General features: G+C 39.7%; 1 long non-coding RNA gene across 1 annotated transcript; it reads right to left on the minus strand.

Moving 5' to 3' along the window:
• Positions 1-281: 281 nt before the first annotated feature.
• Positions 282-6,373, minus strand: LOC121928253. Its single transcript, XR_006103468.1, has 3 exons — positions 6,102-6,373; positions 4,959-5,037; positions 282-486 (listed from the first exon to the last, which is right to left on the minus strand). It is a non-coding gene; the product is annotated as an uncharacterized LOC121928253 (long non-coding RNA).
• Between the last annotated feature and the right edge of the window lie 2,875 nt (positions 6,374-9,248).

A 9,248-nucleotide genomic window follows, 5' to 3' on the forward strand; every position in this document is an offset into this window, starting at 1 on the left:
TCCAATTCTGATTCTGTTCCTGGTGGATGGGAATTATGATTTCCCTGTGGCCTCAGTGTTTTTCTTAATGTTACATTTGTATTCCTGCCTTGGTTTCTTCCTCCTCCTGTCATGTTGGCAGTACGTCCTTATAGAAAACTACATTAAAATCATTATTCCCCGAATGAAGAAAAGAACAATCATATATCATGTTCTGGGAAAGGGGAATGAGGATTATAGTGTCATGTTTTGATACTGATGCTGCAAAAACGCATTCATTGATGCTCTGATGAGTCAACTCAGTGGGTGGGATATTATTTTATGTAATGGCCATATAATTAATTTCCCTGTTTCACACTGTCGCCCAGCAGCACACAGCCACTGCTCAGCAACCAGTGAGTCAGGGATGTGTACACAGCTGAAATGGTTCAAAACACTGGCAGATGTAATCCATATTTTTTGCAGTGTAATCTTTGTTTCGACTTTCTTCCTTCTTTCCTAATAGAGCTGAACATATGAGACATTTTCAAACATCACTTGCAGGAAAACATTGTAGTCCACTGTTCTCTCTTGGTAAGGATCCTAGACACCCCATCCCACTCCTCTCTCCTCAGTCTTTCATCCCCAACCAGTCTCAGGGGTCTATCAATATCCCAACACCAGTGCATATACTCATTCCTCACTCAGCTGGGGAGTTGGGGGAAGACTGTATTTCTGTAAAAGATGTGACTCCCATAAACCTGCTGATATATTCCCCAGGAAGATGCTTTTTAAATTACAATAAGAAATAGAACTCGGAGAACTAAAACTGCTATTAGTATAGATAAAGATTATGCCTTAGTAAAAAAAAAAAGAAAAGCATTTTCATTAGCTATTGAATGACTGAAGCTGGGAAAAAATATGTAGGGATAGCTATATTGGCCATGCAGAAATAAACAGCACTATCCAAAAAAACACATTGCAGTAATACCTTTATATTGTTGTTAACTTCCATCAAGTCAGCTTCAACTTATGGTGACACTATGAACAGAAGACCTCCAAGTATCCTATTATCAACAGTCCTGCTCAGGTCTTGCAGATTCAGGACTGTGGCATCCTTGACTGAGTCTGTCCATCTATAATGTAGCCTCCCTCTTTTCCTACTGCCTTCCATCTTACCAGGTATTATTGACTTTTCTAGTGAGTCATGTCTTCTTGGCTGCATTTGAGATGTGCTGGAGAAGAATGCAAAAAAAAAAGGCAAGCAAATGGTTTTTTTGAACAGATCAAGCCTGAAATCTCCTTGGAAGTCAAGATGACCCAACTGAGGCTGTCATACTTTGGCCACATCATGAGAAGCCATGACTCACTAGAAAAATAATTATGAAAAAGTTTGAAATGGGAGAAAAAATAAAAATTATATTGTAATAATTCAATAAAATAGTTAATAATGGAATTACAAAGGAAATAAAAGTAACGAGAGGTACAAGACAAGGATGCCCGCTTTCACCAATATTATTTGCAATGGTTATAGAAATGCTAGCAAATGTTATAAGGGAAGATAGTTGTTTGGAAGAATAGGATTGGAAAATAAACATAAAATCAGTATTTGCTGATGACATGTTATTAACTATTAAAGATTTAAAGGACAAAATAGGAAAAGAAGAACATTTGAATCTATAGTGCGTCCTCGCCTTACGCGGGGGATCCGTTCCGGATCCCGCCACGTAAGGCGAATTCCGCCTATGCTCGAGCCCCATTGGAAACAATGGGGCTCATGCGCGGTGGCGTGGGTGCGCGCAGGGCGCAACGGGCGCGTGCGCCGCCCCTTCCGCCCCGCAGCTTGAGCACATATGCTCAAGTCCACGTATGGCGCGCCCGCGTATGGCGCGGGCGCACTGTATTTGGAGAGATAACAGGACTTCAAATTAGATGGAATAAATCAGAAATGATGTTATTTAATTATACAAAAAAGGAAGAATTGGAATTCATGAAACAAAAAGAGTTAGGGATAGGAATAAAAAGTAATATAAAATACTTAGGAATTAATATAACGAAAGACTTAAAAGACATGGAAGGGAAAAATTTAATAGTACTATGGAAAGAAGTTGAAAAAAAATTAGTAAAATATAAGAAAATTCAGTTATCATGGTTTGGAACAATAGCGTTAGTCAAAATGAAAATTTTACCAAAATTAAATTTTTTATTCAGAATGATACCAGTAAAAATATCAGAGGTAGAATGAAGTAAATGGCAACAGTTACTAAATGTATATTGTAATGGAGGAAAAAGAAGTAGATTAAGTAAACAATTTTGGTACGAATCTCAGAAAAAGGGAGGGTTAGGCCTCCCTAATATAAAGGGATATTAGGAAGCCAACCACTTAAGATATGTAATAGAAGGTATGTTGGATGTACCAGATTTGGATTGGTTAGAAATGGGGAAAAAGAAACAGATATGAAAATAGAGAATGTTTAAAAGAATTTAGTAGGAAAGAAAGAAATTGAAAACCCATTTATGAAAAATATATTAGAAATATGGAATAAATATAAAAAAGATTAATGAATGAAAATTCAATGATAACACCAATAATAAAGGAAAAATTTAAAAGATTTATTGGATAAAGAATTAAAGGAAAGGAAAATAGATAAAATAGAAAATTGGATGGAGTTAAAAATAGGAAAAGAAAATATAAAAGAAAAACTTAGGGGAATAAATATGTCCTGGTTACATTTTATGCAAATAGAACAATGGTTTAAAAATTGGAAGAAAAAAATATAGAAAGGGGAAAATATACACAATTTGAACAAATAGTTCAGAAAGGAGAAGAAATGGAGGAAAATGAAAATATGAAAGGTATAACTAGAAAAAATTATAAAATATTAATCGAGAATAAGAGGAAATAATAAAACCAAATTATTTTAAAAGAAATATGGGAAGATGAATTACGATGTAAAATGTGTGATAATGGAATAAAATTTGGGAACAAAGACATTTGAAAAATTTATTGGTACCAATTAAGAAAAATTATTATAAATTGATTTGGAAATGGTATTTGACACCAGTGAGATGACATAATATAAACAAAGATAATTCAAAATATTGTTGGAGAGGCTGTCAGGAAGTAGGATCATATATACCAGCGGTTCCCAACCTTTGTTGGGCCGTGACCGCCATTGGGGACGAAAGTCCCGCCCGCAGCCTCCCTGATCGGTTGGGAGGCCAGGAAGGGCCAGGACTTTCGGCTGCCTACAATCCCCAGCGGGCTTTGCAGCTGGAAGTCCCTCCCCTTCTCGGCCTCCCAACCAATTAGGGAGGCCGCCAAGGGAAAGAGGCGGGACTTCCAGCCACAAAGCGCGCTGGGGCATGTAGTCCCATCCCCTTCTCCCCACGGTTGCCTGGCAGCCATGGGGAGAAGAGGAGGAGGTGGCCCCCACCCGTCCCTCCTCGCGGGTGCTGCACCCGCGGGAAGGAAGGGACACGGGGAGGTGGCTCTCATCCACCCCTTCCTCCTTGCGCGTGCCTGCGCCAGCGCGGGCACTCACAGGGAGAAGGGAAAGGAGGGAGCACCGCCCCTTCCCCTTTTCCCTGCACGGTGCCTGCTCCAGCGCCCGCACCCGTGGGGAGAAGGGGAGGGGGGAGGCGGGGGATTCCCAACCGGGCGACCCCCAGGTTGGGAACCCCTGAGATATACATATGTGGTGGCAATGTAAATATGTACAAAATTTTTTGGAAATAGTAATATTAGAGAAAGAAACTATTATGAATGTAAAGATAGATAGAAAGCCAAATGTAGTATTGTTATCAATATACAATGAAGTAGAATGGAAAGAAGAAGAAAAAAACCTTGTAACAAATTTGTTTACTGCTGCGAGATTAATCATAGCAAGAAGTTGGAAAACAAAAATAAATGTGAAGTTGGAGGACTGGTATAAAGAAGTTCAGAAGTTAGCAATTAATGACAAATTAACATGTAAATTGAAAGTAAAAAAAGTATTATGGAAAAGAAATGATTTTGATGAAATATGGGAAAAAATTATTGAAAATGTATTAAGAAAAGAAGATGGGAAATTATCTCCACAGGAGGAGTTAAAATTTTGGATGGAGTATAAAGAAGGGAATGGCTCCGGGGGGAAAGGGGTGCACTCAGGGGATATTTAGGTGTGTTTTTTTTAAAAAAATGAGTAAGATTCAAAAGTACATGTATGTATGAAAAGAACATTAAAATGTGTTTTGTAAAATTTCAAAAATATTAATAAAAAAAGACAGTAATGCTAGGAAAGGTGGAGGGAAGTAGAAAGAGAAGAAGACCATAAACTAAATGGATAGACTCAAAGAGATCACAAGTACTAATTTGAAGGACCTAAGCAGAGCAGGTGAGGACAGAGGGGCTTTGTGAGATCCACAGGGTCACCATGAGTGAGGGTCAACTGGAGGGAAGTTAACAACATACATACCCCAGTAAGCAGAGAATCTCAAAATTTCAAATATGTGAATACAGTTGCCCCTCAGCATCCGCGGACGGTAAGCCTGCATTGTCCCCAATGGCGGTGAGTGCATGTGGCTGTGCCATCATTAGGGACAGCCTCCATTGTCCTGTGCCACCATTAAATTACGTTGTCGCCAATGGTGGCATGGCCACATGCATGCACTGCCTTTGGGGACAATGTGGGCTTGGGCACCTGCAGTTTTTGGTATCTGCCAGGGGGTCCAGAACAGAGCCCCATGATAGCGAGGGCCAACTGTATTCAGTTATCCATACACACACTAAATGTAAATGAATTTAGAAACACAATCTGATCCAAGACATTTTTACTAGAACCTGGGATTAAATTTCTATTGGGTTTAATGTAACAAGTCCCCCCCAACCATGAACAAAATCTCAGACTTTTGGATATTAAAATACATTAATATCTGCACGCGTACACTGAACAACAAGAAAAACAACAAAAATGGTGACACCATGCTTGCTTGGTGAGGATGCCACAGTAACTACCTACCAATCTGTCCTGTTCTCCATCTGACTCCTGATTCCAACCTAACCCAGGTTCGGAGGCAGGGCACAGTTTTTCCAAGGAACTGTGGAGAGATTTTTTTAAAAAGCCTTTAGATGTTGAAAAGAAGCACTTTCATTCTGAATCTTAAGGAATATTGTGAGTTCAAACAAGATCAGAGTCAAGGTAAGTACAAATTATTTTACAGGTGTAAATTCAGTTTTACTAACGTAAATATTTTGCACCTAAGGATTGAGACTCAATGAAAACATTTTGACCTAATAATGGTATCACTACACTGTGGGGGTGTGTGTGTCACTATATGAAGCTGGAAATTTGTTCACAGGATTTCTGCACTTTGGAAAGATTAAACCAGAGACTCTGTTTTTCTGAATAATTGGCTAAAGCTGCTTTAATGTAACTTTTGTTACATTTGTTTTAAAATCCTTAACATTCTTCCAAGTCCTAGTCTTGATGGCTGAGCCAGAGCATAAGAAATCTTTAAATTATTGTATAGTCTTCGTTGCATGCTTTAAAGTTTTGTAAGTCTTCTGCAGTCATTATCTTTATTTTCTTAATGTCCAGCTGTACTTTTTTCTTTGGCTTTCCTGAGTGTATTTTAATGATTTTATAGTATTGTATTTTAACTGTGGGTTAAAATTTTATTTTTAATTGTATTTTGTGTTTTAACATGCTATACCGCCCCCGCCCCCCGGGCCTTGAGGAGAGTTGGAAAAAAAATAAAATTTACTATTGTATTATTATTATTATTATTATTATTATTATTATTTTAACTGTATGTTAGGATGTTTTAGGATAAAAATATTGTACCATTCCAGTCCCTATGTATATTTACTCAGGAATAATCTTAGTAGTGAAACTAGAGTCCAAAACATACGGCAGAAATTATCCAGTTTGAGACTGCTTTAACTGCCCTGGCTCAATGCTAGAGAATTCTGGAAACTGTAGTTCTGTGAGGCATTTAGCTTCTCTGTCAGAGAGCTCTGGTGCTACAACAAACTACAGTTCTCATGATTCCCTAGCACTGAGCCAGGGCAGTAAAAGCGGTCTCAGACTGGACAATTTCTGCTGGGTGTTTTGGACCAGTGATTTAATCGAAGTCTCTGCTAGAGCAGAAATATTTTTAACCTGGATTTGTGAAGCCCATATATAACATCTCTTCATCCCTCCAGCATGCTTTGCAATTACTACTATAGTTGCTTTCACTTGATTCCAGACTACACAGAAGATTCTATATTGCCAATACTTGTGTGGAGAGGGAACACCTATTTGCCAGATTTGAATTGGAAAAAAAAAACAAGAAAAATTATCCTTAGCACATGTAATTTTATATTCTACATTCACTTAAATCATCACAAAAAGTCAACATGGGTCATGCACACACCCTGATAGATGGCCATCCAGCCTCTGTTTAAAGACCTCCAAAGAAGGAGACTCCATCACTTTCTGAGGGAGTTTGTTCCACTATCGAACAGCCCTTACTGTCAGGAAATTCCTTCTAATGTTGTGGTGGGATCTCTTTTCTTGTGGTTTGCACCCATTGCTCCGTGTCCTATTCTCTAGAGCAGCAGAAAACAAGTTTGTTCCATCTTCACTATGACATCCCTTCAAAAATTTAAACAGGGTTATCATATCACCTCTTAACCTTCTCTTCTCCAGGCTAAACGTACTCAGCTCTCTAAGTCTCTCCTCATAAGGCATGGTTTTCAGACCCTTCGCCATTTTGGTGGCCCTCCTCCAGTTTCTCAATATCCTTTTTGAATTGTGTTACCCAGAACTGGACACAATATTCCAGGTGAGGCCTCACCAAAGCAGAATACAGTGGCACTATTACTTCCCCCGATCTAGACACTATACTTCTATTGATGCAGCCTAAAATCACATTGGCTTTTTAGCTGCCACATCACACTGTTGGCTCATGTTCCTGGCCAATGTGTTGTTATATCCACCACATGCCGTGCTCTCTAGGTGGTCACTTGGGGGCAATGGGCTACCACCCCCTGGTGTAAGGTCCAACCCAATTCTAGTTGTTGCTGTTGAAAAACACACACATTTGGTGAATTAGTGCAAAAGGAGTGGAAACTGGATTGCAAAACAAGTTAAATGGGAGCGTTGAAAGAAAGTGGCAGCCAGTGCTTTGAATGAGGCGCTAGGAAGTCTGGCAGCTAGCCACTGTTCTGTGTTCTTCCGGAACTCTCCCCTTACATTGCTTAAATACTAACTCATTAATTTTAATTAACTAATCCCGCAGTAATGAGACAATGAAACTCCCAGGGGGTTGGGAACAATTTGTGTTTCACCAAATCATTGATTACCTCTGCTTGTTTCCTTCCCGCCTCGTTTCCTTGCTGAGAAGAGAAAAGAAGGAGAAGAAGAAGTACAACAACAAGAAGAAATCAAATTATATTTCAACATTAATATTAATTCAGGTTTTCCCCAAAGCCTTCACTTCATCCTTCTGCCCAGGCAAGCTTCTCAAATGCCAGGGGGAAATGATCAGAAAAGAGAGGAAGGAAGACAAAGGAAAGGAAGGAAAGGCAACGGAAAGGAAAGGAAAGGAAAAAGGGAGACTAAAATAAAAATTGTGACTAACGTCATTTTTATTCTATTCTCCCCCCCCCCCCCCCCGTATTTTTAACAGAGCCAGTGTCATGTAGTAGTTTGAGTGTCGGACTCTGGAGACCAGGGTTCAAATCCTGGCTCGGCCATGTAAACCCACTGGGTGATCTTGGGGAAGTCACATTCTCTCAGCCTCAGATGATGGCTAGGGCACCCCCTCCCCCCGAACAAACTTGCCAAGAAAACCCCACGATAGGGTCGGCATAAGTCAGGAATGACTTGAAAGCACCCAGCAACAACATAATGTGAAACACCTTCGCCTGATGAAAAAGCCAATGGGGCTCTGAAAGCTTGCAAACATGTACTGTATTCTATGCATTTTGGTTGGTCCCATAATGATATCAATGTTTGGTGGATTTTGGATATTATTGTGCTTTGTTCTATGGCCAGGGTGACCAAATGTCCTCCTTTTTCAGGACTGTCCTACATTTCCACCTTCTGTCCAGGAGGAATTCAAAAATGTCCTCAATTTGGAGCATGACTAAGAAGCATGATTTTATCTTTCTGTGTTTTTAGCTTTTCTTTGGTAATGTACTACATTTTCCTTTAATGTCCTGCATTTTATGGTGTCTTGTCCTCCCTTCGCAATTAGGACATCAGGCCTGGTGTAGTGGTTTGAGCTTTGGAAGGCACACAAGAACAACAACAAAACCCGGTCTATGGCCCTGTAGATGTTCACAGGACAAGGTGATCAGATGTCCTCACCACAAAGGACAAGGTACCACAAAATGTAGGCCCTTCAAGGAAAATGCAGGACATGACCAAATAAAAGCTAAAAAACCCCACTACCATAAATGTCAATTAATTCTTCTTAGTCCTGCTCAAAATGGAGGACATTGTGGAATTCCTTCTGGACAGGAGACTGACACGCAGGGCATGGCAAAATAAAAGCCAAAAACATGATATAATCGTAATTTCATGCTCCTTAGTCCTGCTCAAAATGGAAGACATTGCAGAATTGCTTCTGGACAGAAGACTGAAATGCAGGGCATGACAAAATTAAAGCCAAATACTGTATACTGATATAATTGTAAATTCGTGATTCTTAGTGATGGTCAAAATGAAGGACATTTTGACATTTCTCCTGGACAGAAGACTGAAATGCAGGACTGAAATGAGTCTCACTGTGGGATAAAGGCAGGATAGAAACCCCACAATGGGATTTGGCCTTTTCTGTCAGAGAGAGCTTTGGTGCCGCCATAAACTGCACAAATTCCCAGGATCCAGGGCAGTTAACGCAGTCTCAAAAACAGATTATTTCTGCAGTGTGCTTGTTTGTTCATTTACTTATTCATTTGAAGGATTTACATCCCACCTTGAGTCCATTGTGGGACAAAGGTGGGACAGAAATCCCACCAAGTCAGGATCCAGTGGTTAAAAGCAGTCTGCAACTGGATTGTTTCTGCAGCGTGTTTGTGTATTCACTTATCCTGCCTTTCTCCCACAAAGGGATTCAGTTGAAGCACTCTGCAACTGGATTGTTTCTGCATTGTGTGTGCATGTTTTAATATTCATTTATTTCAAGGCTTTGCATCCCGCCTTGAGTCCCAATGTGGGATAAAGGTGCGGCAGAAACACCACAATAAATGTCAGAAAGCTCTGGGGCTCCCTGTTATCTAATGTTATTTTAATCTGTTGTCTGCTATATTTTATTGT

Source organism: Sceloporus undulatus, chromosome 4 (genome assembly GCF_019175285.1).
Source record: "Sceloporus undulatus isolate JIND9_A2432 ecotype Alabama chromosome 4, SceUnd_v1.1, whole genome shotgun sequence".
Lineage (NCBI taxonomy): Eukaryota > Metazoa > Chordata > Lepidosauria > Squamata > Phrynosomatidae > Sceloporus > Sceloporus undulatus.